General features: G+C 47.0%; 1 protein-coding gene across 6 annotated transcripts in view; it reads left to right on the forward strand.

Moving 5' to 3' along the window:
* Window positions 1-27,234, forward strand: part of LOC137524516 (QRFP-like peptide receptor) — a 114,458-nt gene that overhangs the window by 56,168 nt on the left and 31,056 nt on the right. The window contains exon 1 of one of the 6 annotated variants that reach the window (XM_068244476.1): window positions 23,075-23,122. The exons of 2 other annotated variants lie outside the window; for them this stretch is intronic. The gene's annotated coding sequence lies outside the window, so the exon portion shown is untranslated. Of the gene's footprint in view, window positions 1-23,074; window positions 23,142-23,194; window positions 23,280-27,234 lie in introns of those variants that run through there. 3 more of the 6 variants (XM_068244481.1, XM_068244479.1, XM_068244477.1) reach the window with 3 other exon arrangements.

The following is a 27,234-nucleotide window of genomic DNA, read 5'->3' on the forward strand; positions in this document are numbered from 1 at the left end:
AGGCTGGAGAGGCTCCAGCCTCAGGGCGCAGTGTAGGAGAGGGCGCACAATTCATTCAGCTGTCATTCCTAATTGTGTTTGAAGCAGAAATAAATAAGAAAAGGGGATACATAGCAGTGACTGCAAGCCAGATAACTAGATATTAAGGTGTTGGGGAGGTTGTGGGCCCTGTGGCCCTCTTAGTCTAATAGCAATCAGTGTGTGACAGCTGAGGTGGGAGGGATGGAGGGGGCGCACTTTGGTGTCTCAGCCTTGGGTGCTGGAGGACCTTGTCCCAGCTCTTACCTGTTGTTCACAGTTCACCCACCTACCTACGTGAGTTGAGCACATGCAGTGTCACTGTGCCTGTCCGCTACCTGTCTGTGTGTGACAGGTGCACATTGTAATACCCACTGCATATACCTACCTGTTGTTCACTGTCAGTGGCGGCTCCAGGAATTTTTTTTAGGGGTGCTATGCAGGTGCTGGACCAATTTCCGGGGGAGCTGACGACCTGCGGCGTGCAAAGAGCGACGCGGCAAAAAATTGGTGCGGCTACAACCTGCGGCGCGCTAGGCACGCTGCGGCGTGAAAATGGGCGTGGTCATGACCGGATGAGGGCGGGGCTAACTGTAATTTAAAGTGAACCCAGGGTGAGAGTGATATGGTGGCTGCCATATTTATTTCCTTTTAAACAATTCTAGTTGCCTGGCAGCCCTGCTGATCTATTTGGCTGCAGTAGTGAACTGAATTACACCAGAAACAAGCATGCAGCTAATCTTGTCAGTTCTGACAATATTGTCAGAAACCCCTGACCTGCTGCATGCTTGTTCAGGGTCTATGGTTGAAAGAATTAGAGGCAGAGGACCAATGCGGCAGACAGGCAGCTGGTATTGCTTAAAAGGAGATAAATATGGCAGCCTCAATATTATTCTCACCACGGGTTCCCTTTAAAAGTGCAACGCAAAGACAGAGGGCCCAAGTTTTGGTGACCCTTTCCCCAGAAAATTCACATAATTGTGCAGGTTTTCTCAAGAAAATACACATAATGTGAGCAGATTTGAACAAAAAGCACGTTCAATAACCCCAATATGCACAACCGTTATCAGATATGACCCCAATATGCACAATCGTTATCAGATATGACCCCAATATGCACAATCGTTATCAGATATGACCCCAATATGCACAATCGTTATCAGATATGACCCCAATATGCACAATCGTTATCAGGTATGACCCTAATATGCACAACCGTTATCAGATATGACCCCAATATGCACAATCGTTATCAGATATGACCCCAATATGCACAATCCTTATCAGATATGACCCCAATATGCACAATCCTTATCAGATATGACCCCAATATGCACAATCCTTATCAGATATGACCCGAATATGTACAATCCTCAGCAGATCTGACCCGAATATGTACAATCCTCAGCAGATCTGACTCCAATATGCACAATGCTCAGCAGTTCTGACCCCAATATGCACAATGCTCAGCAGTTCTGACCCCAATATGCACAATGCTCAGCAGTTTTGACCACAATCAGCAGCACCACCTGAATAAGAAAAGAAAAACCCATTTACTCACCTAGTCAGAAGACCTCCTGTTCCGACCTCCTCCTCTCCCAACCTCTTTGTGGCGTGCAGCTCCCACGATCCTCTTCCTTCACGTGACTTCCTGCCTGCAGCCTGCATTACCCGGCGAGCAGGGCTACGGGAAAATGGCCGCCCGAAGCCCTGCACTGCAGACTCCAAGTCTGCAGGGCAGGGCTTCGGGAGGCCATCTTACCGTAGCCCTGCTCTGCTGCTTCGGGCTGCCGCTGTGAACTGACTCGGCGTCTCTTAGACGCCTGAAGTCAGTTCACGCCAGGGGGTGCTTTGTGGGGGCTTGGACAATTCTAGGGGGTGCTTGAGCACCCCCCTGTCGCCGCCCCTGTTCACTGTGCACCCACCCACCTACGTGAGCACACGCAGTGTCACTGTGCCTGTCCGGTACCTGTTTGGGTGTAACAGGTGCACATTGTAATACCCATTACTGCATATACCTACCTACCTACTAGTTGTTCACAGTACACCCACCTAACTACGCAAGTTGAGCGCACTCAGTGTCACTGTGCCTGTCCTCTACCTGTCTGTGTGTGACAGGTGCACATGGTAATACCTCTTACTGCATATACCTACCTGTTGTTCAGAGTGCACCCACCTAACTACGTGAGCTGAGCACACGCAGTGTCACGGTGCCTGTCCGCTACCTGTCTGTGTCTGATAGGTGCACATTGTAATACCCATTACTGCTTATAACTACCTACCTGTTGTTCACAGTGCACCCACCTACCTACGTGAGTTGAGCGCACGCAGTGTCACTGTGCCTGTCCGCTACCTGTCTGTGTGTGACAGGTGCACATTGTAATACCCACTGCATATACCTACCTGTTGTTCACAGTGCACCCACCCACCTACGTGAGCACACGCAGTGTCACTGTGCCTGTCCGGTACCTGTCTGTGTGTGACAGGTGCACATTGTAATACCCATTACTGCATATACCTACCTACCTGTTGTTCACAGTGCACCCACCTACCTACGTGAGCTGAGCGCATGCAGTGTCACTGTGCCTGTCTGCTACCTGTCTGTGTGTGACAGGTGCACATTGTAATACCCATTACTGCATATACCTACCTACCTACCTGTTGTTCACAGTGCACCCACCTAACTACGTGAGCTGAGCACACGCAGTGTCACTGTGCCTGTCTGCTACCTGTCTGTGTCTGATAGGTGCACATTGTAATACCCATTACTGCTTATAACTACCTACCTGTTGTTCACAGTGCACCCACCTACCTACGTGAGTTGAGCGCACGCAGTGTCACTGTGCCTGTCCGGTACCTGTCTGTGTGTGACAGGTGCACATTGTAATACCCATTACTGCATATACCTACCTGTTGTTCACAGTGCACCCACCTACCTACGTGAGTTGAGCGCACGCAGTGTCACTGTGCCTGTCCGGTACCTGTCTGTGTCTGATAGGTGCACATTGTAATACCCATTACTGCTTATAACTACCTACCTGTTGTTCACAGTGCACCCACCTACCTACGTGAGTTGAGCGCACGCAGTGTCACTGTGCCTGTCCGCTACCCGTCTGTGTGTGACAGGTGCACATTGTAATACCCATTACTGCATATACCTACCTACCTTTTGTTCACAGTGCACCCACCTACCTACGTGAGTTGAGCGCACCCAGTGTCACTGTGCCTGTCCGCTACCTGTCTGTGTGTGACAGGTGCACATTGTAATACCCATTACTGCATATACCTACCTGTTGTTCACAGTGCACCCACCTACTTATGTGAGTTGAGCACACGCAGTGTCACTGTGCCTGTCCACTACCTGTCTGTGTGTGACAGGTGCACATTGTAATAACTATTACTGCATATACCTTCCTACCTGTTGTTCACAGTGCACCCACCCACCTACGTGAGCTGAGGGCACGCAGTGTAACTGTGCCTGTCCGCTACCTGTCTGTGTGTGACAGGTGCACACTGTAATACTATTACTGCATATACCTACCTACCTGTTGTTCACAGTGCACCCACCCACCTACGTGAGCTGAGCGCACGCAGTGTCACTGTGCCTATCCACTACCTGTCTATGTGTGACAGGTGCACATTGTAATACCCATTACTGCATATACCTACCTACCTGATGTCCACAGTGCACCCACCTACCTACGTGAGCTGAGCGCACGCAGTGTCACTGTGCCTGTCCGCTACCTGTCTGTGTGTGACAGGTGCACATTGTAATACCCATTACTGCATATACCTACCTGTTGTTCACAGTCCACCCACCTACTTATGTGAGTTGAGCGCACGCAGTGTCACTGTGCCTGTCCGCTACCTGTCTGTGTGTGACAGGTGCACATTGTAATACCCATTACTGCATATACCTACCTACCTGTTGTTCACAGTGCACCTGTCTACCTACGTGAGCTGAGCGCATGCAGTGTCACTGTGCCTGTCCGCTACCTGTCTGTGTGTGACAGGTGCACATTGTAATACCCATTACTGCATATACCTACCTACCTGTTGTTCACAGTGCACCCACCTACCTACAAGAGCTGAGCGCACGCAGTGTCACTGTGCCTCTCCGCTACCTGTCTGTGTGTGACAGGTGCACATTGTAATACCCATTACTGCATATACCTACCTACCTACCTGTTGTTCACAGTGTACCCACCTACCTACGTGAGTTGTGCGCATGCAGTGTCCCTGTGCCTGTCCGCTATCTGTCTGTGTGTGACAGATGCACATTGTAATACCCATTACTGCATATACTTACCTGTTGTTCACAGTACACCCACCTACCTACGTGTGCTGAGCACAGGCAGTGTCACTGTGCCTGTCTGATATCTGTCTGTGTGTGACAGGTGCACATTGTAATACCCATTACTGCATATACCTACCTGTTGTTCACAGTGCACCCACCTACCTACGTGAGCTGAGCGCACGCAGTGTCACTGTGCCTGTCTGATATCTGTCTGTGTGTGACAGGTGCACATTGTAATACCCATTACTGCATATACCTACCTGTTGTTCACAGTGCACCCACCTACCTACGTGAGCTGAGCGCACGCAGTTTCACTGTGCCTGTCCGCTACCTGTCTGTGTGTGACAGGTGCACATTGTAATACCCATTACTGCTTATACCTACCTACCTGTTGTTCACAGTGTACCCACCTACCTACGTGAATTGAGCGCACGCAGTGTCACTGTGCCTGTCTGGTAGCTGTCTGTGTGTGACAGGAGCACATTGTAATACCCATCACTGCATATACCTACTACTTCCTGTTGTTCACTTTAGTGCACCCACCCACCTACGTGAGTGTACGCAGTGTGATATACCACTCCGTGCATACCTGCTAACTGCAACTGTGTGACTGCACATGATATTACTCAAGTTAGTGCATACCTTCCACTTCATCCCCCTCAATATGGACAAAACGGACAAAACAGGTTGAGGCAGACGTAGAGGCAGACCCAGAGGAAGACCACCCGGCAGGTCTGGGCAAGGTCGTGGTGATGTGATTTGTGCGGCCCTGGACCAAAGTACAGTGCTCAGAAGAAGGCACATCCCATCAACTCCCAAGATTGTCAGGACGTGGTTGACTATTTAACACAGAACACCTCATCTTCCGCAGCCACCAGCGCTACTCCAAGTACCACATCTGCTACATTTGACAGTTCACAGGAGTTATTTGGTGGGGAAATCACTGATGCACAGCCATTTTTGTTACAACCAGATGAAGGCGCTAAGCAAGTTACACCACCTCATATGTCTGAGTTAGGCAACACTATGGACGTAACTTGTGCAGAGGGGGATGATGAAGTATCTGCTGTTGGTGCAGTTTTGGAGGTGTCTGAGGCAAGCAAAGCTGGGCAGGATGATTATGATGATGACGATGATACTGATCCCACGTATGTTCCCAATAGAGGAGATGAACAGGGGGACAGTTCAGAGGGGGAGTCAGAGAGGAGTAGGAGGAGACGAGTTCCTGAAAGAAGCAAGGAGAGCTCGTCGTCAGAAACAGCTGATGGCAGTGTCTTGCACCATGTATCGTCATCTATGTACAGCCAGCCAACATGCCCTTCAACGTCAGCTGCTGAGGCCACCATAGTGCCATCACCCCAGGTGGGGCTCAGTGGTTTGGAATTTTTTTAATGTGTCTGCCTCAGATCGGAGCAATGCCATCTGTTCTCTCTGCCTCCAAAAATTGAGTCTTGGAAAGGCCAACACCCCGGTAGGGACAAGTGCCTTATGAAGGCACCTGGAGAAAAGGCACAAACTGCAATGGGAAGAGTACCTGAGCAAAAGCAGCACACAAAAATAAAGCCACCCTCCTTCTACTCTTCCTCCTTCAGGAGCATCATCTTCAGCCCATTTCTCCCTTGCACCTTCACAGCCACCCTCCTCCACTCCGCCTCTGACCTTGAGCGGTTCCTGCTCCTCTGTCCACAGCAGCCAGGTGTCTGTGAGGGAGATCTTTGAGCGGAAGAAGCCAATTTCTGCCCGTCACCCCCTTGCCCGGCATCTGACAGCTGGCTTGGCGGAACTGTTAGCTCGCCAGCTGTTACCATACCAGCTGGTGGACTCTAGGACCTTCCGTAAATTTGTGGCCATTGGGACACCGCAGAGGAAGATGCCAGGCCGCAATTATTTCTATAAAAAGGCGATACCCAAACTGTACCATGAAGTTGAGAGGCAAGTGATGTAATTTTCTGGCACACAGCGTTGGGTCATGGGTCCACCTGACCACGGATGCCTGGTCTGTCAAGCACGGTCAGGGCAGGTACATTACTTACACAGCCCATTGGGTCAACCTAGTGACCGATGGCAAGCAGGGAGTACGTGGCTGTGCAGCGGACCAACTTGTGACACCTCCACGGCTTGCAGGCAGGCACCTCCTCTCCTCCTGCTACATCCTCTTCACTGTCGTCATCCTCCTCCTCCTTGGCTGAGTGTCAGTTCAACTCTACTGGTGCTGCGATCTCCTCTCCAGCTACACAGCCCCAGCTCCCCAGGGCCTATGCTGCATGCCAGGTACAATGGTGTCATGCCATCTTAGACATGTCTTGCCTCAAAGCAGAGAGTCACACTGGACCAGCTCTTCTGGCTGCTCTTAACAAACAGGTGAATCAGTGGCTGACCCCGCACCAGCTGGAGATCGGCAATGTGGTGTGTGACAGCCTTGGAGGCTCCCTGCCTGGATGAATGGACAGAGAACGTCACCTCCTATATCAGTTTCTGTGAGGAGTCATGCATCCCAACGTCAACTATCAAAGTCTTCCCAAATAACAAACCCTGGTTTAACGGCAGGCTACGCCGACTCCGTAGGATCAAAGAGGAAGCACACAAATCTGGCACCCCAGAGGAGTTCAGGGAGGCCAGGAATACCTTGAATCGAGAGCTAAAGGCGGCAAAGAGAGACTATTCAGATAAACTAAGTCTGAACCTGCAGTCCAACAACTCACGGGATGTCTGGAAAGGCCTCAGGGCAGCCACCAGCTTCAGGCCCCCTCCTCATCACACACCTCCTTTCATTGCGCTATCTGAGGAGCTCAACAAATTCTATTGCAGGTTCGAGCACCAATCAACCCACCTCGTGAACCTAGCACTCGATTCCTCACCAACGGAGATTCTCCCCACCTCATCCCGCCTAGCTGTCGCTGCCCCCCTGGAACCGGAAATAGTCCACGAGGCTGAAGTCTTACGGCACCTCCAGAAGCTCAACTCCAGGAAGGCTTCAGGCCCGGACGGAATATCCCCCACCTGCCTGAAAACCTGTGCAATTCAGCTAGCCCCGATCCTCACCTCCATCTTCAGTAAATCCCTGTCGCTGGGCAGGGTCCCCTCCTGCTTCAAAAAAGCCGTCATCATACCAGTCCCCAAGAAGCCAGGAGTCACAGATCTTAACAACTACAGACCTGTTGCCCTAACTCCAATCATCATGAAGACCTTCGAAAGACTCGTCCTCTCTTATCTGAAGGATCACACCACCACCAAAATGGACCCCCTGCAGTTTGCGTACAGGGCCAACCGGTCTGTGGAGGATGCTATTAACATCAGCCTAGCACACATCACAGGTCATCTAGATAATTCCAACACCTACGCCAGAATCCTGCTCCTGGACTTCAGCTCCGCTTTCAACACCATATGTCCGATCATCCTGTATGAAAACTTATCACGACTCGGTGTTGACCTCAATCTGTGTACCTGGATCAAGGATTTCCTTACCAATAGGTCACAGCTAGTGAGAATTGGCGGCTGCTCCTCCAGTGTAAGAACCACCAACACAGGTGCCCCTCAAGGGTGTGTGCTGTCGCCGATACTCTTTTCCCTGTACACAAACAGCTATTCCTCATCCGCCGAATTTGTCAAAGTCATCAAGTTTGCAGATGACACCACCATCCTGGGGCTCATTGGCGAGAACGGGGAGCATGAATACCGCAAAGAGATCGAGCGGATCCTCGGGTGGTGCAAGGATAACAATCTCGTTCTAAATACGACGAAAACTGTGGAACTGATTGTTGACTTTAGAAGGAATGCTCCGTCTCCCAGTCCGATCTCCATCAATGGTACTGAGGTCTCCAGGGTTCACAGCGCTCGGTTCCTAGGAACTACCATCACTAACAACTTGAAGTGGGATGTAAACACCTCTGTTACTCAAAGAAAAGCCCAGCAGAGGCTGTTCTTTCTCAGTCAGCTGAGAAAGTTTGGAATGCCGCGGGAGCTAATGACTAGTTTCTACACTGCCACCATTGAGTCTGTCCTCTGCTCCTCCATCATTGTCTGGTACTCTGGGGCAAACGCAAAGGACAGGCACAAACTACAGAGGGTAATCAGTGCTGCTGAGAAGATCATTGGGTCACCCCTGCCTCCGCTGGATCTCCTACATACATCTCGATTGATGTCCAGGGCCAACAGGATCACCCAAGACCCTTCACACCCGAGCAGCCGCTTCTTCGATCTCCTTCCCTTAAGCCGCCGTTATAGGACCATCCGCACCAAAACCGCCAGGCATAGAAACACCTTCTTCCCCCAAGCGGTCCTCCTACTCAACTCGTGCACTATCCCTTGACATTCCCTAATCCTCCTAAGCTGGCCCAGCGGAGGAGTGTTTGCCTGTAAGATATCCCCAATGCACTATATGCTACCATATCATGTTTGTTTTTGCACAAATTGCCCTGCCTACCTACACTATGAGCTGCTGTGGTTGTTGTTAGTCAATTGTAATTGGTAAATTGTATTGTTGCTCTGTAGTTTTTATTCTGTACCATATTGATGCGATCTATTGATCAATGCACTACCTGTACTTTGCCAATGGCCATGTGTCCACAAATAATTCCGGGTGCGACGTCTGTCGCACTTGGCGAATAAAGTTGATTCTGATTTCTGATTCTGTGACAACGGCAGCAATCTCATTTCCGCATTGAATTTGGGAAAGCTGACACATGTACCCTGCATGGCACATGTACTGAATCTAGTCATTCAAAAGATTTGTGTCAAAGTACCCAGGCTTAGAGGACATCCTGAAGCAGGCCAGGAAGTTGTGTGGGCATTTCAGGCGGTCTTACACGGCCATGGCACACTTTGGCGATATTATACAATAATACAATACAATAACATTTCTATAGCGCTTTTCTCCCATAGGACTCAAAGCGCTTAGGCTCTCTCAGATTCAGTAATTAGTAGGATGAAGTATTCACACAACAAAAGTTATATTTCTGCAAATGCCAGACTGAACAGGTGGGTTTTCAGTCTGGATTTAAACACGTCCAGGGATGGGGCTGTCCTGATCTGTTGAGGTAAGGCGTTCCAAAACGTAGGGGCAGCATGACAGAAGGCTCTGGGACCAAAAGTTTCTAAGTGGACTCTGGGTATGACTAGATTATTAGAACCTGTGGATCTGAGAATGCGGGGATTGCTACGCAGCTGTAACATATCTTTCATGTATCCAGGGCCGAGATTATTCAGGGATTTAAATGTCAGTAGGCCGATCTTGAATAGGACCCTCCATTCTATAGGTAGCCAGTGAAGGGAATGCAGGACTGGCGTTATGTGGCAGTGACGGGGTTGGTTGGTTAGCAGTCTGGCAGCAGTATTCTGTATCAGCTGTAGGCGGTACAAGGCCTTTTTTGGAAGGCCAGTGTAGAGAGCATTGCAGTAGTCCAGTCGGGATGTGCTGAAGGCGTGGACTAAGGTTGGCAGATCTTCTGGGGGTATGAGGTGCTTGATTTTTGCAATGTTCTTTAGGTGAAAATAGGATGATTTCACCACAGCAGAGATTTGAGTTCTGAAGTTTAAATCCCCATCAATTAGAACTCCCAGGCTACGCACATGATCAGAGCTGCGTAGATCCGTGCCTCCTATTCCCAGTGGTGAAGACTGCAAGTTAAGTTGTTTTGTTATCATGCTCTGCCCTCCAATCAAAAGGACTTCAGTTTTGTCTGCATTTAGTTTCAGCCAGTTGTCATTCATCCATTGCTGTAGTTCACGTAAGCAGGCGTTTATAGTTAGAGTTGGGTCTGTCACACCAGGCTTGAAGGAAAGATATAGTTGGGTGTCGTCTGCATAGCAGTGGTATGTCAGGCCATGTTTTTGGATTAGTTTTCCCAACGGTAGCATGTAAATCGTGAAAAGCAGGGGAGAGAGGATTGAGCCCTGGGGCACCCCATACTTAAGTGTTACAGGGGTGGACAGGAAGGGCCCCATAGACACTTTGTGGGTTCTGCCACTCAAGAAGGATTGGAACCACTGAAGTACTATGCCATCAATGCCGCAGTATTCCTGTAGCCTGTTTATCAAGATGTCATGGTCAACTGTGTCAAAGGCTGCAGAAAGGTCTAGCAGTATGAGGATCGAGCACTCTCCTCTGTCTCTTGCCATGAGCAGGTGGTTGCATATTTGGATGAGGGCAGTTTCAGTACTGTGGTGTTTCCTGAAGCCAGACTGGAATGGGTCATAACTGTTATTTTGTAGGATTCTGGCTTCTAGCTGGAGGTATACAGCTTTTTCAATTAGCTTTCCCAGAAAGGGGAGGTTAGAGACAGGTCTGTAGCTGGTCATTGCATCTGGGTCCAGGGAGGGTTTTTTTGAGGAGAGGCCTGATGATTGCTTCCTTCAGTAAAGCAGTAAATATCCCTGATTGTAAGGAGCAGTTAACAATTTTGAGGAATACCGGTACGAACAGGTCGGGGCAGTTCAAAACAGGTCGGGGCAGTTCAACATGAACTGTGTTGGGCCAGGATCCAGGTCACAGGTAGTTAGGCGGACGTGAAGGAGGATGCTTGATGTAACTTCTTCATCAATTTCTTTGAAGTTTGACCAAGGTGTTACGTTGTCTCTGCTAATGGTCTTCGGCGCTATATTAGGCTCAGATGCTGTAAGTTGGATGGCGGACCTTATAGCGGAGACTTTGTCTGTGAAGAAATGGGCAAATTGGTCACAGAGGTCCTTTGAAGACTCGATATTAAGTTTTTGACATGCTGGGTTGCAGAGTTTTTCCACTGTGCGGAACAGTTGGGCTGGTTTGTTAACTGCATTTGCAATCTCTTGTGATATTCAGCGTAGAAACAAGTTGCCAGTGAGACGCCTCATTTGCGATAGCCCGACTCTCTGGAATTTGACCCTCCTTATGTTCTCTCGCCTGCTAGAACAGGAGAAAGCCGTCACCCAGTACCTCTACAACCTAGTGGGGGAATAGTAATTAGCTCCCCCCCAAAATTTGTGCGGCAGCATGGGGAGCCATCTTTTGAGACCCTGCACCTAAGTGACCGGATAGCAAAAATTCACATATGCTCCTTTGTGTCAAATTGAATAATATGATCACATTGCAAGGCGATGCAATTGATATTTTCCTATTGGACTTTCACATCTAATGTGGTGCAGTGCCTTGCGGCGGGTTCCCACTCAGTTACACACTGCATGCTGTGTGTTAACAGGGCACAACGAGTGCATTTACAGTGGCAGTGACGCATACTTTCATTGTACTGTATACCTCACTGTATGGTCACACCACAATACTATCATGTGGTGTGGTTTTTTGGCTCAGTTGCATTGCGAGTTGAACACTCAGTGAGTAAGGGCCCTGAAGGAACATCAAATTAGTGCTGGGTTAACTATTCTGATAAGGCTCCAGAAGACAAATCCTTCTTGCCAACATACATCAGAAATACAGCAGAGCAGAAAATATAAAGTTTTGGAGTCCAGAGATGAGATGAGATTTTCCCACAAAGAATGGCCAGTAGCAAGCCCTTTACTGTAGTACTGCTACAGGACATCAGGTGTCATCACGCGGTGGTGACATAATGATGACTTGACGTCTGATGCAGGCATCCTAGGAGGTGTCAAGGAAGGTAATCGAGCTGGTAATCTTCTTCTTCCATTAGGCTGCACCGCACGTCACCAGCTTCCTAGTGGTTTTGTCCATCTGCCTGTGCCACCCTTTTTCTACTTGCACTGCACCCCGGGCGGTCACCCTGCACAAGAAACCGCCTTGATCTGGGTGACGGATTTCTGATGCAGTCGGATCCTTAACGACCCCCTTTGCTCAAGCACGACCAATTACAATGTTATTGTCAACCCCCTGACCAATAGAAGCCGCTCCATCGTGTGCAAATCATCAACCCTCAGCTCCCAACCACAGAAACGCAGCACATCTTTAATCTCAAGGTTAGGGATGTATCTGTACAGAATCATTCCCCGAATTGTCACCCAAGGGATTGTTTCCCGATCCCCAACAAGCTACAACTATCCTGTGTCTGTATATAGCTTTAGAAAGAAATGTCTGGTCATCTACAACATAAAACAATGTACGTTATTACATGTCATATGCAGGTCTTATACAAGTGCCTAATGGCATATCATAGAATGATACTGTGTAGAGGCTGCGCAACAAAAAGCACTGGGGGGGGGGGGGGGGGGGTGAGTGCGTATGTGTGTGTGTGTCTGCTGGATTTAGGCCAAGGCCATCTAGGCAATGGCCTAGGGCACCACAGGAGTAAGGGCACTAAAGCAGCAGGCTAAAATGGTGCAGCATTTGCAAGCTTGCAAATGTTGCAATGCAGGGAAATCAGGCGAGCGCCTGACCGCAGTGCTCTGCTGCTAGCCGTCTGTGCAGCAGCCACCTTGCTCTCTGTGCACGTTTGCATTGTGGCCAGCGGCTATGGACTTGGGCAACATTAGAGACGGAAAGGAAGAGGAAGCTTCTGCACTGGAGACGAGTGGAGAAATGAGTGATACTGATGGTTGCTGCCGTGTGAAGGCAAGATGGCTACTGAGAGGAAGGATGGGGGGTGGAAGGAGAGATTAAGGGAGTCATCAGGCTACCTATACTAGAGGGAAAGGGGAAGGTGTCATCTGGCTACCTACACTGGAGGGAAGGGGTCATCTCGCTATCTATACTGAAGGGGGGCGGCTGGTGACAGTGGCCTTGGGCAGTAAGGAGTACAAATCCGGCTCTGTGTGTGTGTAAGTGTGTGTTTGTATGTGTGCAATGCATGTGTGTGTTTAGGGTAGAGGGTGGTTTGGTGATTCTGAGCTGCTGTGCTCGGTTATAGAAATGGCTACAGCTGGTCATGAGACGTTCTCTTACAGAGAGATAGGAGCAATAGAGTAGAGCAGGAGAGATAGGAGGAAAGCCAAGAGAGCGCAAAAGATTCATGATTAGGCAGTAAAGAATCTACAATTGTAAAAAGTGGCCAACAGTTTAGAATGCGGAAGAAAGAGCAAGAATGAATATGGATTAGCAGCCTTTGAATTTTTCAGCTAGTGTGCCATTAGTCTCTTTAACGGCTTCATTAAAGTCATTAGGGTGAAAGCTGAACTGAAAGTGATTAACCCTTTCATGCTGCACTCCACATGTCACCAAAGTGACAGGGGCAATTTGTTTTTGTAAAACAGCCTTCCATTTGATCACTGCAATTAGCCAATTGCAGCGCTTAGGGATGGGGGTTTCCCTGATCAGGGACCGGAATGATTTGTCTTTAATCACTCTCTGGATGCTGAAGCTGTGAACCACAGCAGACAGGAGTGCGCACACACAGAAAGTGATGTCTGGACATTAACATTCCTGCAGCAAACAGTGTGTGTTTCAGGTATGCCCAGTGCACAGGAAGGAAAGGGAATAAACATAGGATAAGCAGTGACGTCATTATAGCGGGATTGTCAGCCATAAAATCAAATTCCATGTACCCACTGCTCTGTGTTTATTATGTAGTCGACATGCAGTCTGCATTGCAAGCATTCCAATATAATCATAAATGTGTCTGCTGTATTGAATCTTATCTCAGTCAGCCTGGCTCTATTGTGGTACATTGCCGGGGAGATGGAAGCTTGTTATCTCCCCTCCCACATTCCTGCTCCTCACTGATTGGCTGAGGGCAGTTCAGTGTGACATAATGAGAAGGGAATTACACCTCACCCCTCTGCAGAAGCTGACATACTATCTATGCTGTACTCACATGGTTACAAAGTACACTAGATAGGACAGTGCAGTTTTTTTTAGTACAGAGCTCAGTGGGGAGGAGGACTGGCAACACATTTCAGGCAGGAGAAAAAAGTGTAAGGGAAGATATGACATCAAGATTGGCTTCAGTCAGAGGCAATAAAGATGGAAAATGCCTGGAACAGTTTTCTCTTTAATTACTATATAAAATTCACTGAAAGCCAAATGTGGACAGTACAATACATATGTTATGTAAGAAGAACAAGTATATAACTACTTAGATATATGTTTTTTTGCTGGGATAGTATGGCTGTCCCTGTTTCTTTAACCAAGATATGGTGTCCAAGCATTCTGTGAGAGGATGCTAAATGTAATTTTGCCTTCTTAAAGAGACACTGAAGCGAGAATAAATCTCGCTTCAGTGCTCATGCCCCTGTAAAACGCCGCTATCCCGCGGCTGAACGGGGGTCCCTTCACCCCCAACCCCCCCCCCACCCCCGCAAAATCAACGACCAACTTGGTCATAGATTTTGCTGCTCTTCAGGCAGGGCTAACGGCTGCAGCCCTGCCTCTCAGCGCCGTCTATCAGACGCGCATCGCCGCCTCTCCCCCGCCCCTCTCAGTGAAGGAAGACTGGGAGGGGTGAGGGAGAGGCAGAGATACGCGCTGACAGACGCGTGTGAGGCAGGGCTGCGGCCATTAGCCCTGCCTGAATGTGGAAGAGATCCCCGCAAAGAGCGCATGGGATTTGGGAGGTTAGGGACCCCCGTTTAGCCGTGGGATAGCGGCGTTTTAGCAGGGGCTGAATATAAGCACTGAAGCGAGATTTATTCTCGCTTCAGTGTCTCTTTAAAGGATATATGAGCTGAAATAGAATACAAAGCTTTACTTACCTGGGGCTTCTTATAGCCTCTATAAGTCTGTGTCCCTCGCCGCAGTTCTGCTGTGTGGGCTAGAAGAAACCCCCGGTAAGTGAAGCTTTATATTCTTTTTTAGCTCATGTTTCCTTAAAAACAGAAGACATTTGCAATAATTCAGCTTTAAGTAAGCAACTGTTGTTTCCCATGATACATCACTCCAGAATATGCAAATCATCTCTTTATGCCTCTGAAAGCAAGGATGCACATCCAGAATCGTTTTCAGTGCATGGCATTGATAGGGTTCTATGGCAGAGGTAGAGAACCTATGGCTGGGGAGCCAGATGTGGCTCTTTTGATGGCTACATCTGGCTCACAAACAAATCAGTATGGGTTGATTCACTAAGCTACACTGCTCAAGCAGCGCAGTGTGGCACAGTGTTTTGACACTTTTGGCAGCTTGAGAAAGGCCATTTAGGCTGAAACAGCGGGCTGTCGCTGTCTGTCACTTTTTATTATGCAATAAAGCTTTAAGAGCTGAAGAATACATATCAAGTGTGGTGCTGATCCTTTTGGGACTATTGCACTTTTGACCCTGAGGTACAAGGGTGAGGGTCTTGGCACACACTCTCAAATCTTTGAGCTTGGACTGGGTGCTCCTGGATACATGCTTGCATTGTTTGTACATTGTCATTTTAGAACACTTGGCTTGATAGTTCCTTTAAGTAAGCAACTGTATTTCCCCATGATGCATCACTCCCAACTGTGCCAATCACCCCTCTATGCCCCTGAAAGCAGATGCACATCCAGGACCGCTGGGGTATAGTATAGGAAGAGAAAGGCCATTGTTTATATAATAGAGGGCTGGAAGTTCAGAGGAGTTTCTTGTGAATTGGTGCAATGGTGGCATGCTTTCATGTGGAGGTAAATGACAATGGAAATTGACAGATTTTAAAGAGAAGGTAGAGCAGAGCAAGTATAAGGGAGGATTAAGGCCCGGTTCACATTAGCGGTTGCCGTCCGGAATCGCCGTGCCGGAGCCGGACCGCATGCAGAACGGACGGAACGGACGCACGGCATAGCAATGAAAGCCTATGCGTCACATGCGTCCGTTTCGTCCGGACCGGATCCGGACCGGATCCGGACTCCGGCATAAGACCCAACATGCGCCTCCGGCAGCCGTATCCGGAGCGGAGCCGGACTGCACCATCCGGCCAATACAAACCAATGAGAACCGGAGAGCGCACAACACACTGGCTAAAAATCCGGATGTTCTACCCCACTTCCTATGCGTATTGTAGCCGCGATTTTGGATGGGGACACATGGGCAAGCATTTTGGAGTGGAGCAGCAGTGACTTTAAACGTGCTGGAGATGTTGGCAGTATGTCGGAGGTGGAGGTGAGTGCTAAACAGCGGAGGGCCTGATTCCACAGGTCCACCTTCTGCTGACCTCCCAGACCCCAACATTTTTATTCGGTTTCTACTATCTTTTGCCAAACGGATCCGGATCGCATCCTGATGAACACCTGATGCAACCTGACCAGTTTCGGATCGGATCGGGATCAGAACCGTACGGTTCCAATCCGGATCCGGTCCGGATCCGGTCAGGTCATCCGGTCCGTTTGGCAGAGAACCGCAAGTGTGAACCGGCCCTAAGGGGGTGGGATCTAGGGAAAGTGCAGTAAGGAAGGATTTGCAGGGTTGGAGATGAATATCCCTTATTCAGTTTAATGTGTCAAATATGTTAGAGATGCATTAAAATGAACTGTAGAGGTCTTGAGACTTCTATATTTATTTCCTTTTAAACAATACCAGTTGCCTGGCAGTCCTGCTGATCTTTCTGGTCAGTAGTGTCTAAACTACACACCTGAAATAAGCATGCAACTAATCTTGTCAGCTTTTTGGCTGAAACTGTAATGATCGCTGCTGCAGCAGCTATTGCTGGAAGTAGTGCTGCAGCTCAGGCAGTTCTGATCTATTTCCATGCAAGTTGCATAGCTTTGTCTGTCTTTCCCTGCTGTCAGCTTGTGACTGATTATCATTCACCTGTGTGGGAATCTGCATGTCTGCTCCCATTGGATGACCTCAGTATAAAGATCTGCTTCCTGCAGGGTTTCCTTGGGGTTTTCATAGCTTCAGCCTAAGCCTGTCTTGCTGTCGCTTTAGCCCCCGATCGTGTTTCTTGTTATAAAGATACTTTGCTGGTCTTTGCATCATATATTGGTTCATTGCCAATATATATGCATACCAGCACGTTTATTATTTTCCTTGTATTTGTGTTACGTTAATACATCAGTGTCGCTGATGTATACGTACACAAACTGTTTATATCCTGTGTGCAGTTAGTCAGCTTTCCAGCACGTTTTGGTAGGTTGCGCGTACCGTGACCACCCGTGCTGAGGTAGTTACCCTGCTCCTGGTTCTGTTTGTGGATTGCGTTCATCTCTGCGAAGAGATAACGAATCCTTCTGAATCCTGTTCTGTTACCGTTTGTGGATTGCGTTCATCTCTGCGAAGAGATAACGAATCCTTCTGAATCCTGTTCTGTTACCGTTTGTGGATTGCGTTCATCTCTGCGAAGAGATAGCGAATCCTTCTGAGTCCTGTTCCCTGTGTTACTCCATTCCTAGTCAGCGTTCCTGCTTATGTCATATATCGGTTCATTGCCGATATATACATATGTTAGTCAGACGTTACAAATAGTTTCATTGATAGCTGTAATTGTAATACGCTAGGAAAACATACTTATTGTATATTTATCTGTGTTACGTTCATCTATCTTAATCCTGCTATTTTCTGACTATCCTGTCCTGTCTTTGTGAGGCACGCCATCGCCGCATCAGATTGGCTGCCTCATTCCAGTCTGTCTGGTTTTGGACGCTTGCTGTCGCTAAGTAGCCGCTTGCTAGCAAGCGTTCATTCTGTCTACCTGTCCTGATCTCCTCAGTTCTGGTTTGTGCGCTCAGCGCTACTTTGCGCTGAGACGTTATAACGAAAGCATTGTTTGTGGCTGTCAGATCTGCACCGGCTCTGTGCGCCACAATCTCCTATTGGAGTCAGTCCTCCCCTCCACTATACTAGGGATAGCCTGTTTCCTGGTGCTAGTGTGTGTACCTCCTCCACGCCAGCTCATGCGTTGCATGCTGACTGTGGAGAATACACCACCAAGCCTTACATTATGAAAACCCCATTACCAATCCCCATTGTGGGGGGGATTCCCAGAAAGTATGACACTGTTAATTATGGTTCCTGTTCCTTTAAAAAATTTGAAGAACTTAGCTCTGAAACAGAAAATGAGTTTTTCTCTGAATGTGCCAGGTTCCTGACCAATCCTGATCTCCAAGCGACTCCTGTTTCAACCTGGGCACTCCAACTAAGTTATATTTTGTTTAAAGGGGAATTATTCCAGTGGGCATTTGATGTTCTCAATCATTCCGATTTGAAAGATAGACCGCTGGAATTTCTAGCGTTTGTGATCCATAACTGGTTGCGCATAGATCCATTGCCTTTTCCTCTTAATGAACTCCTGGCAGCAGGCCAATCAGCTGCTCCTTCAATTGCTTGCAAGAATGAGCAGCAAGCAGAAAGTGTTACTGATAATTTTCCTGCAGCTTTGAATAAATCACCAAAAACCGCAAGGTTAAAGGCAAAACGCAAACGTTCTAAGAAACGTGTCCAATCTGCAGAATCGTTATCCTTAGCGACTGAGACCTATAATGAGATTCTGCCATTAACAGATAATGAAATGCAATTGTCTTTCAGGGGAGTTAAATGGACTTATGAAACTACTAATGAACTTTCCTCCCTGGCTAGGGAAAATAAAGATTTTTGTTTAAAAGAATTATCTGAGTATGATTATGAGGAGATATTACAGAGTATTGAACAAATCAACTTATTTGTAAAGCAAGGAAAGTTTGCATACACTACAGTTCAGCACTTGCTACAGGTATTGGAGATTCTTAGGAATAAGGAATCTGCCAATCACCTGCTAATTAACCCTATACATGTGCCTGCCACAATCATATCTGCAAACCATGATCTGCCTGTTAAGTATGCTTGGAATCCTCCATTTGAGAAAGGAGAGATGGAAGCTCTGGTCAATGAATGGAAGAATGATTCAAGTTCATTTTGTCAATTTTACAGTGCAAAAAGTGAATTGGTATTGAATGCATGCATTAAGTCTGCCTATAACCTAATAAAAACTGGTGTGTGTGAGTATGACTTTGTGGCTCCATTGATTGATGTGTGGGAACTGATTTTGGATGATTTTTATGTGACTCCGAATTCGCAAATTTGGCGTTCTGACCCGCCTGCTTCAGCACCTTTGGCTGATTCAGCAGGTGATTCGGAGCTCTTTTTGTGTGAAATTGAAGTTCCTGCAATTCCACCCTGTACCATGGATAACTCAGTGTTACTTCCCCGTAAAACAGAAGCCACTGATACATTCTTAACCTTGCCCTGCGCAAATTTCTCAGCAGAGAATCCAGAGGTCCTGCTGACTTCCGAGTCCAGCCTAGCCAGTACTCATGACTCTTTGTTTAGTGAAACAGACACCAGAAAAATCTTGCCTGTCTCTGCAAACACTTCTGCAGAAATTACCTGTGTTAATAAAGTTCAACTCCTGTCTGATCCAGCAGATGCCAATAGATGCACTACATCAGTTTCCGAGTCCCAGCAAATGAATGGTGATTCAGATGCGCAAACATTGTGTCTTGATCTTCCTGTTTCTACACCTCGCTCTAGTTTCGTGAATAGCTCAGAGCATCTGCTATGTGAACCTGAAATCGCAGAATTATTACCTTGTTCAGAAAATTTTCCAATAAATTTGCCCTGTACCATGAATTGTGCAGTAGATCTCTCCAATGAAACTCAGGTCACAGAATCATTATGCTGTCCAGCAGGTGCTTCCATGGTTTTGCCCTGCAATATGGACTGTTCAGTGATCCTGTCCAGTGAAGCTGTGGTCGCAGAGTCTTATGCTTCACCCAGTACTTTGGATACTTTAAACCCTCTAGCAGAGGAGGCTGAAGCACTGCTTACCTCAGTTGGTGTTGCAGTAATATTCACTTGTCTAGCAGCTGTTTTGGAATTACAGTCTGCTCTAATAAAACTTGATGAATTTCTGCCCAGCAAAGCAGAAGCCATTGAAATATTGTCCTCGTCAGCAAGTGTGTCAGATACCTTGCCCTGTACACAGTCTGATTTAACCAATGTTGTTGAGTCCCTCTCCAGTGTTGTAACAGCCGAGGAACTCCAGCCCTGTCCTCTGAATGTTTCAGAAGTCTTGCCCTGTAACATGGATAATTCTGATTCTCTGGTCAAAATAATAGAAATCTCAGAATTTCAGTCCGGTCTGATGAGTGTTCCTGAAACCCAGCCCTGTATCCTGAAAGATTCTAGTTCTCTGGCCGCTGTGGCAGAGGTTCCAGAGTCCCCTTCCTGTCCAGGGAATTCCTCAGTTTTGCCTAGTCCAGTGGGGGCTGCTGCAATACTGACTTGTTCTGCAGCGCCTCATGAGCTCCAATCCAGTGTATTAAATGAGTCTCTGTCCAGTCCAGAGGTAGTTGTGGAGTCCCTGTCTGGTTCAGTGCATACATCAGAAGATTTGTCCTGTCTGGTTAGTGCCCCTGAATCTGATTTGTTACTGACTTTGCTGGAATCAGCGACATCTAAGTCTGATCCAGCATTCTCGTGTAAAAGTCCAGTAGTTGCGAAGTTTAGTCATGATGATTTTTTTTTGGCCAGTCCTGGTTTTGGTCCTGTCTTGGCTGACCCTGAGGCTCACAGTTCCTTGACATGCCCAGAGGTTTCTCTTGTGCCAGAATGCCCAAGTGTGTCTAAGGTGTTAGCGTGCTCTGATGCTTCCTTAGTGGGAACACGTTCTGATATTGCCAGTCTGCCTGCATGCCCAGAGATGGTTCTGGTCCCTGAAAGCCCTGATATTGATGTTTGTCCTTGTGGCCCTGACTCGGGAATTGCCCTAGGTTCCATAGGGGTTCTTGATGGTTCTCCATGTGAGCCTAAGGGGCATTCTGACCTATGGGGATCTCTTTGGAGCTTCAAGGTGTTCTGGGAGGTCTCTGAGAAAACTTGTCCTGGTGCCTTGGACTGGTTCAACAGTGGGTTTTGTCTTGGTAAAGACAGTACCGGTGGGCATTGCAAAGGCTTTGGCGTTTCTGAACTGTTCCTGGAAGGCGGTGGGTATCGCTCAGGGAGTTTCGGAGGGCTTTCTTCTGGAAATCATGGTTCTGATGGGTGTCACACTGGGGCTTGTAGTACTGATGGGCATGGTTCTGTAGGTTCTGGTTCTGATGGGTCCAGTCTTGTGGGGACTGATTCTGGAATTCGGTCTTGCCGGGCTGTCCCGGTCATCATGAATTATCAGTCGGACTGTTTTGTTGGAAATTTCAGTTTTGAAAAGCGTCTGGAATCCACTTTTAAAGGCGGGGGTACTGTAATGATCGCTGCTGCAGCAGCTATTGCTGGAAGTAGTGCTGCAGCTCAGGCAGTTCTGATCTATTTCCATGCAAGTTGCATAGCTTTGTCTGTCTTTCCCTGCTGTCAGCTTGTGACTGATTATCATTCACCTGTGTGGGAATCTGCATGTCTGCTCCCATTGGATGACCTCAGTATAAAGATCTGCTTCCTGCAGGGTTTCCTTGGGGTTTTCATAGCTTCAGCTTAAGCCTGTCTTGCTGTCGCTTTAGCCCCCGATCGTGTTTCTTGTTATAAAGATACTTTGCTGGTCTTTGCATCATATATTGGTTCATTGCCAATATATATGCATACCAGCACGTTTATTATTTTCCTTGTATTTGTGTTACGTTAATACATCAGTGTCGCTGATGTATACGTACACAAACTGTTTATATCCTGTGTGCAGTTAGTCAGCTTTCCAGCACGTTTTGGTAGGTTGCGCGTACCGTGACCACCCGTGCTGAGGTAGTTACCCTGCTCCTGGTTCTGTTTGTGGATTGCGTTCATCTCTGCGAAGAGATAACGAATCCTTCTGAATCCTGTTCTGTTACCGTTTGTGGATTGCGTTCATCTCTGCGAAGAGATAACGAATCCTTCTGAATCCTGTTCTGTTACCGTTTGTGGATTGCGTTCATCTCTGCGAAGAGATAGCGAATCCTTCTGAGTCCTGTTCCCTGTGTTACTCCATTCCTAGTCAGCGTTCCTGCTTATGTCATATATCGGTTCATTGCCGATATATACATATGTTAGTCAGACGTTACAAATAGTTTCATTGATAGCTGTAATTGTAATACGCTAGGAAAACATACTTATTGTATATTTATCTGTGTTACGTTCATCTATCTTAATCCTGCTATTTTCTGACTATCCTGTCCTGTCTTTGTGAGGCACGCCATCGCCGCATCACATTGGCTGCCTCATTCCAGTCTGTCTGGTTTTGGACGCTTGCTGTCGCTAAGTAGCCGCTTGCTAGCAAGCGTTCATTCTGTCTACCTGTCCTGATCTCCTCAGTTCTGGTTTGTGCGCTCAGCGCTACTTTGCGCTGAGACGTTATAACGAAAGCATTGTTTGTGGCTGTCAGATCTGCACCGGCTCTGTGCGCCACAATCTCCTATTGGAGTCAGTCCTCCCCTCCACTATACTAGGGATAGCCTGTTTCCTGGTGCTAGTGTGTGTACCTCCTCCACGCCAGCTCATGCGTTGCATGCTGACTGTGGAGAATACACCACCAAGCCTTACAGAAACATTTCATCTGCATGCTTGTTCAGAGTCTATGGCTAAAAGTGGATCAGCAGGAAATCCAGGCAACTTGCATTTCTTTAAAAGTAAATAAATATGGCAGCCTCCATATCCTTCTAACCTTGGGTTCCCTTTAAAGGGATGGATGATTGTAGTAAGTCTAGACTGTACAATAAATCCATTTCTGGCGTTGTCTGTGGTTTTGGAAGACGTGTTGTAAGAGTTGTAAGATCCTCTGCTGACACACGGGGTGTAGGGGGAGGAGATTGGATGAACTAGGGAGTTCCAAGCTGTTTTGAATTATAACACTGAAGATGTGAGGGAGGAGGAGAAATAAATCTTCTTGGCTGAAGACAGAGCACTCCTGAGCTGAGGCAGGACATATTTTTATTTCTGAAATGCTTCACTTTTATTCTGTAATCCCGGAGTGTCATTTTAGCACTTTAATGTAGTTATTGCTGTAGGGCTGCCAGTTGGTACAGTTAAAGTGACAGTTGGTAAAGGAGATCAGGGCAGCGGTGGTAACAGTATTAAGCAACACTGATCATCGGTGGCCGGTAATTTAGAAGTTTGCATGTAAATAAGCCGTGGTTACACTGCATGATTCCTTTCTCAGATTTTGCTCCTGGGTTTATATTTACTGTATATTTGATTGTATTCCGGTCACATTTCAGTAACTAGTATTCTGTGTGGCTGTTGTGTTGTGCTTAATTGGTAAGTAATTGAAACATAATTGGAATGTTGCAGATGGCTGACTATTTCTTATTTCTATTCTCTTTACATTCTTTTCCTATTGAAATATTTATTAATGTAACTATTTTTACCAGGAGTAGGCTGATGCTGCATATTGCTGAGTGCTGTGTGCTGGTGACTGTAGAGGCCACCAGGGAGGCTTTCGGGGCTGTTCCTGCTTGCATGCTGGGAGAGGTCTCTTTGTGATTACTCAGATGTTTGCTGGCCATGTTTATTACTTTTATATGCATAGGATCTGGAGTTCAGGCGTTCATAGAGTATCTTGTGAGTGATGTCATCAGCTGACTGTACTGATAAGCAGATCTCTGAGTGACTGGTGGTTGCGTTGTCTTGTCTCACATCCAAGGACATAACAAGAAGCCTTGGGGCCCCAAGCAATATTGTCATAGGGTCCCCTAACCGAAGAAGGTGGTTTTGGCCCATGAAGCTCAGGGCTGGGTGCAAAAACCAGGCGCCCCATAGCAGCAATGCTAGGCTTTAACGCCACTGGGGAGTTTAGCGGCAGCAGGGAGAGCCATGCACCCAACTCATCAACGATGTACTAATTCGTACAGCCCCTAACACCCCCTACACACACACACACACACACACACACACACACACACACACACACACACACACACACACACACACACACACACACGTGTACACACACACTCACACACGCGCGCGCACACACACACACACACACACACACACACAGACACACTTACCCGCGTCCAGTTACCCACCTCCTTCCCAGCCCCACCCCAGCAGAATAAGCACAGTGAGTAGTAAATTTACTCGCTCTAGAGCTGCGTCAGGTCTCCTCTTCTCCTAGCACCCACTCGCTCTATGCTGCATACACAGCTCTTGATCACGTGACATGCATCCGGAGCCAGAGAATGGCAGCATAGAGCGCTCCCCTGCCAGAAAGGAGAGAAGATTTGATGCAGCACTGAAGCAGGTATATGTACACTGCTCTGATGCACTTAATCTGTGATGAGTTGTGAAGGAATGGACCCGCATAGCCACAAGGCCCCCGCGGTTGCATGCAGGGGTCACAGGGTCTATTGGTACATCAGTACTCAAATCCACTTCCTGTGTACACTTTTACAGGAAGCAAAAGTGAGATATGAGTGACCACATGATCTTAACCAGCCATTTGGACACTTACAAATCAGTCACCTGATTGATCAAATGCTTTTCTTAGAATTTTCCTCAGAGAGAAATGATGTAGAATACATATATCATCTTTGATTTAAAAATATCCGTTAGCTTGGTTTGGAATTGATGAAGGTATGCTTGTTTCTGTGAGGAACTGTAGGAAGCACTGAGCTTACTTACTTAAGAAATCATAAGATGCAAAGCATGGATTGATATGGATCATGACAAACGAATTCAGCTTCAATTTATTTATTTTCACTATTTTAGGGAAACCACTACAATTTTAGATGACTGTTGACTCGTGTTGTGAATTACTGTCCCTAAAACACAGTTCTTTGCTTTTTTAAAATTTAATTCTAAGAATTTAAAAAAATTCCATCATTTCTCCCACCCAAGAGCACTTCTGGGCTACCACTGATCAAGTAAAAATATTGTCGCATTACTGTATTCAAAACAGACCCCATTGCCATTAAACTGTCACCGGGCTCTTCTCTTAAAGTGAACCTTAAGCCAGAAAAAAAATGAGTTTTACTCACCTGGGGCTTCTACCAGCCCCCTGCAGCAGTCCTGTGCCCTCGCAGCCACTCGCTAATCCTCTGGTCCCCTGCTGCCAGCTAGTTTCGTTTTTGCCGACAGGCCCGTCAGGACTGGCCACGCGTAGCGGGCCGCGATATCGCTAATTACAGTCGGGAATGCGGAAAAAGCTACGCATGGCCAGTCCTGACGGGCCTGTCGGCAAAAACGAAACTAGCTGGCAGCAGGGGACCAGAGGATTAGTGAGTGGCTGCGAGGGCACAGGAAAGCTGCAGGGGGCTGGTAGAAGCCCCAGGTGAGTAAAACTCATTTTTTTTCTGGCTTAAGTGTCCCTTTAAGCCTGGACCAGCAAGTGATGTTCTGCACTCTTCAGGACCTGGATGTCTTGGCTACACAACCTTTCCACATGAAAGAACTGCATGGGATGAGGAATGGCATTCTGAGCCATACCATGTCCCTTAAAGTACTGTGGGCTATACCATGTCACTTAAAGCACTGTGAGCAATACCAAGTCCCTTGAAACACTTTAGGAGACAAAGGTGCACTGCCATACCGCCTACATTTCTGGGATGAGAAAGAGGTGCATTTATCATTTTGGGCAAAATACATGTCCCCCAAAAGCACTGTTAGGGCCATGTCCCCACCATACATTCAGTAATGTATAACATTAATTAGCAACATTTCTGACTGATTGGTGCCCCAGTCACAAAAAACTTCGTAATAATTGTTGAAATAAAGAGGCTGGCACTATAGTTTAGCACAGCATAAAAGACCCCTTTAGAAGATAAACACAAGCATTTATAAGGGTCTTTACATCAGACCTAAATAGTAGACAACTGAGGAGGAAAGGATAATGAGGATCTGGCTCCCAAAGAGAGGTGGTTGGAAGCTATGAGGTCTCTGTTGAGTTCCTAGTTCTCTTATGGGCAACTATAAGCACTGTGGTGGGGGTGGACGCTGCTGAAGTTCAACAAGTGACCCTGGTAGTCAAGATCCTTTAAATTTCTGATCATGTGAAGCTCATGTCAGCAACAACTAGTACATGTAATCCACCTCAGCCCTTAAGATCTTGTGCATAGCTGATCTGCATCCTGCAAGGATCTGTGTCTTCTTTATCATCTGGACAATGAAAAACAAAGAGGGACATTTTTAAATATGGAGGGAATGTAAATGTAAATACCAGTTAATCATGGAAAAACATATTTGTTTTACGCACCTATTCATTCTGGCATTCGTATTCTGCACAGGCCTGCCCACTACCTGAAGCTTGCCTGTAAATCTATCTTCTGAATGACTATAACTGAAAAATGTAGACCAATGATTTGCTGCTTTAAAGAGAACCTGTACTAAGTAAAAATATTTAAAATAAACACATGAGGTAACGTCAAATGAACATTACATAGTTACCTTGCCATCAGTTCCTCTCAGAAGCTCACCATTTACTTCTGACAAAAATCCCTTCCAGTTCTGACAATATTTTGTCAGATCTGAAATATATCAGTTGCTGTCAGTAAAATATCAGTTGCTGTCAGTTATAGCTGAGAGGAAAACTGATGTACCAGGTAATGTCCTTGTTTCCCTATGGCTCAAGTGGACGATGTTACAGTTTAACTGTGTGCTGAACAGAAAGCTGTTATGGGTAATGGCCATTTTCAAAATGGAGGACGGAAAATTCCCTTGATCACAGTGAACAAACAGGACGTGGGATAGGAGAAAGACACTGAGGAGTAGACTACATGGAAGGTAAGTATGACTTGTGTATGCTTATTTTGACTTTTAATTTTCAGTCCAGGTTTTCTTTAAGTTGCTACCCACCACCTTCCCTTTCTCCATGCTCACTGTAACCTCAGCCAAATGCTCTTCTTCATAAAGAAGATGCACAGCACAGGGTCATGTTCCACAGATCTTGCAAGTCCCACATGTGAGGCATTTGCAGAAATAGCATAAAGTATGAACTTGCTGACCCGAACAAGTCTGAAACACATTGGACTAGTGAAACATTTGATCGAAAATGTACTCTGAAGTAGTGAAGGGTTCATCAGATACCTTTCCACTACTCTCCTTCACTCTGTTGGGTCACCTCTAATTACCCTGCAAAATACAGGTCTTCATATCTCCAGAAAGTACCAAACTCCTGGTATTTTTGGCTCATAACATCTTGACAAAACAATTGCAACATCCTCTTATCAATTATTTGACTAAAAAGACTTAATTGTAAGTTTCATCATTGATTCTA

The sequence above is a fragment of the Hyperolius riggenbachi genome, chromosome 7 (genome assembly GCF_040937935.1).
Source record: "Hyperolius riggenbachi isolate aHypRig1 chromosome 7, aHypRig1.pri, whole genome shotgun sequence".
Lineage (NCBI taxonomy): Eukaryota > Metazoa > Chordata > Amphibia > Anura > Hyperoliidae > Hyperolius > Hyperolius riggenbachi.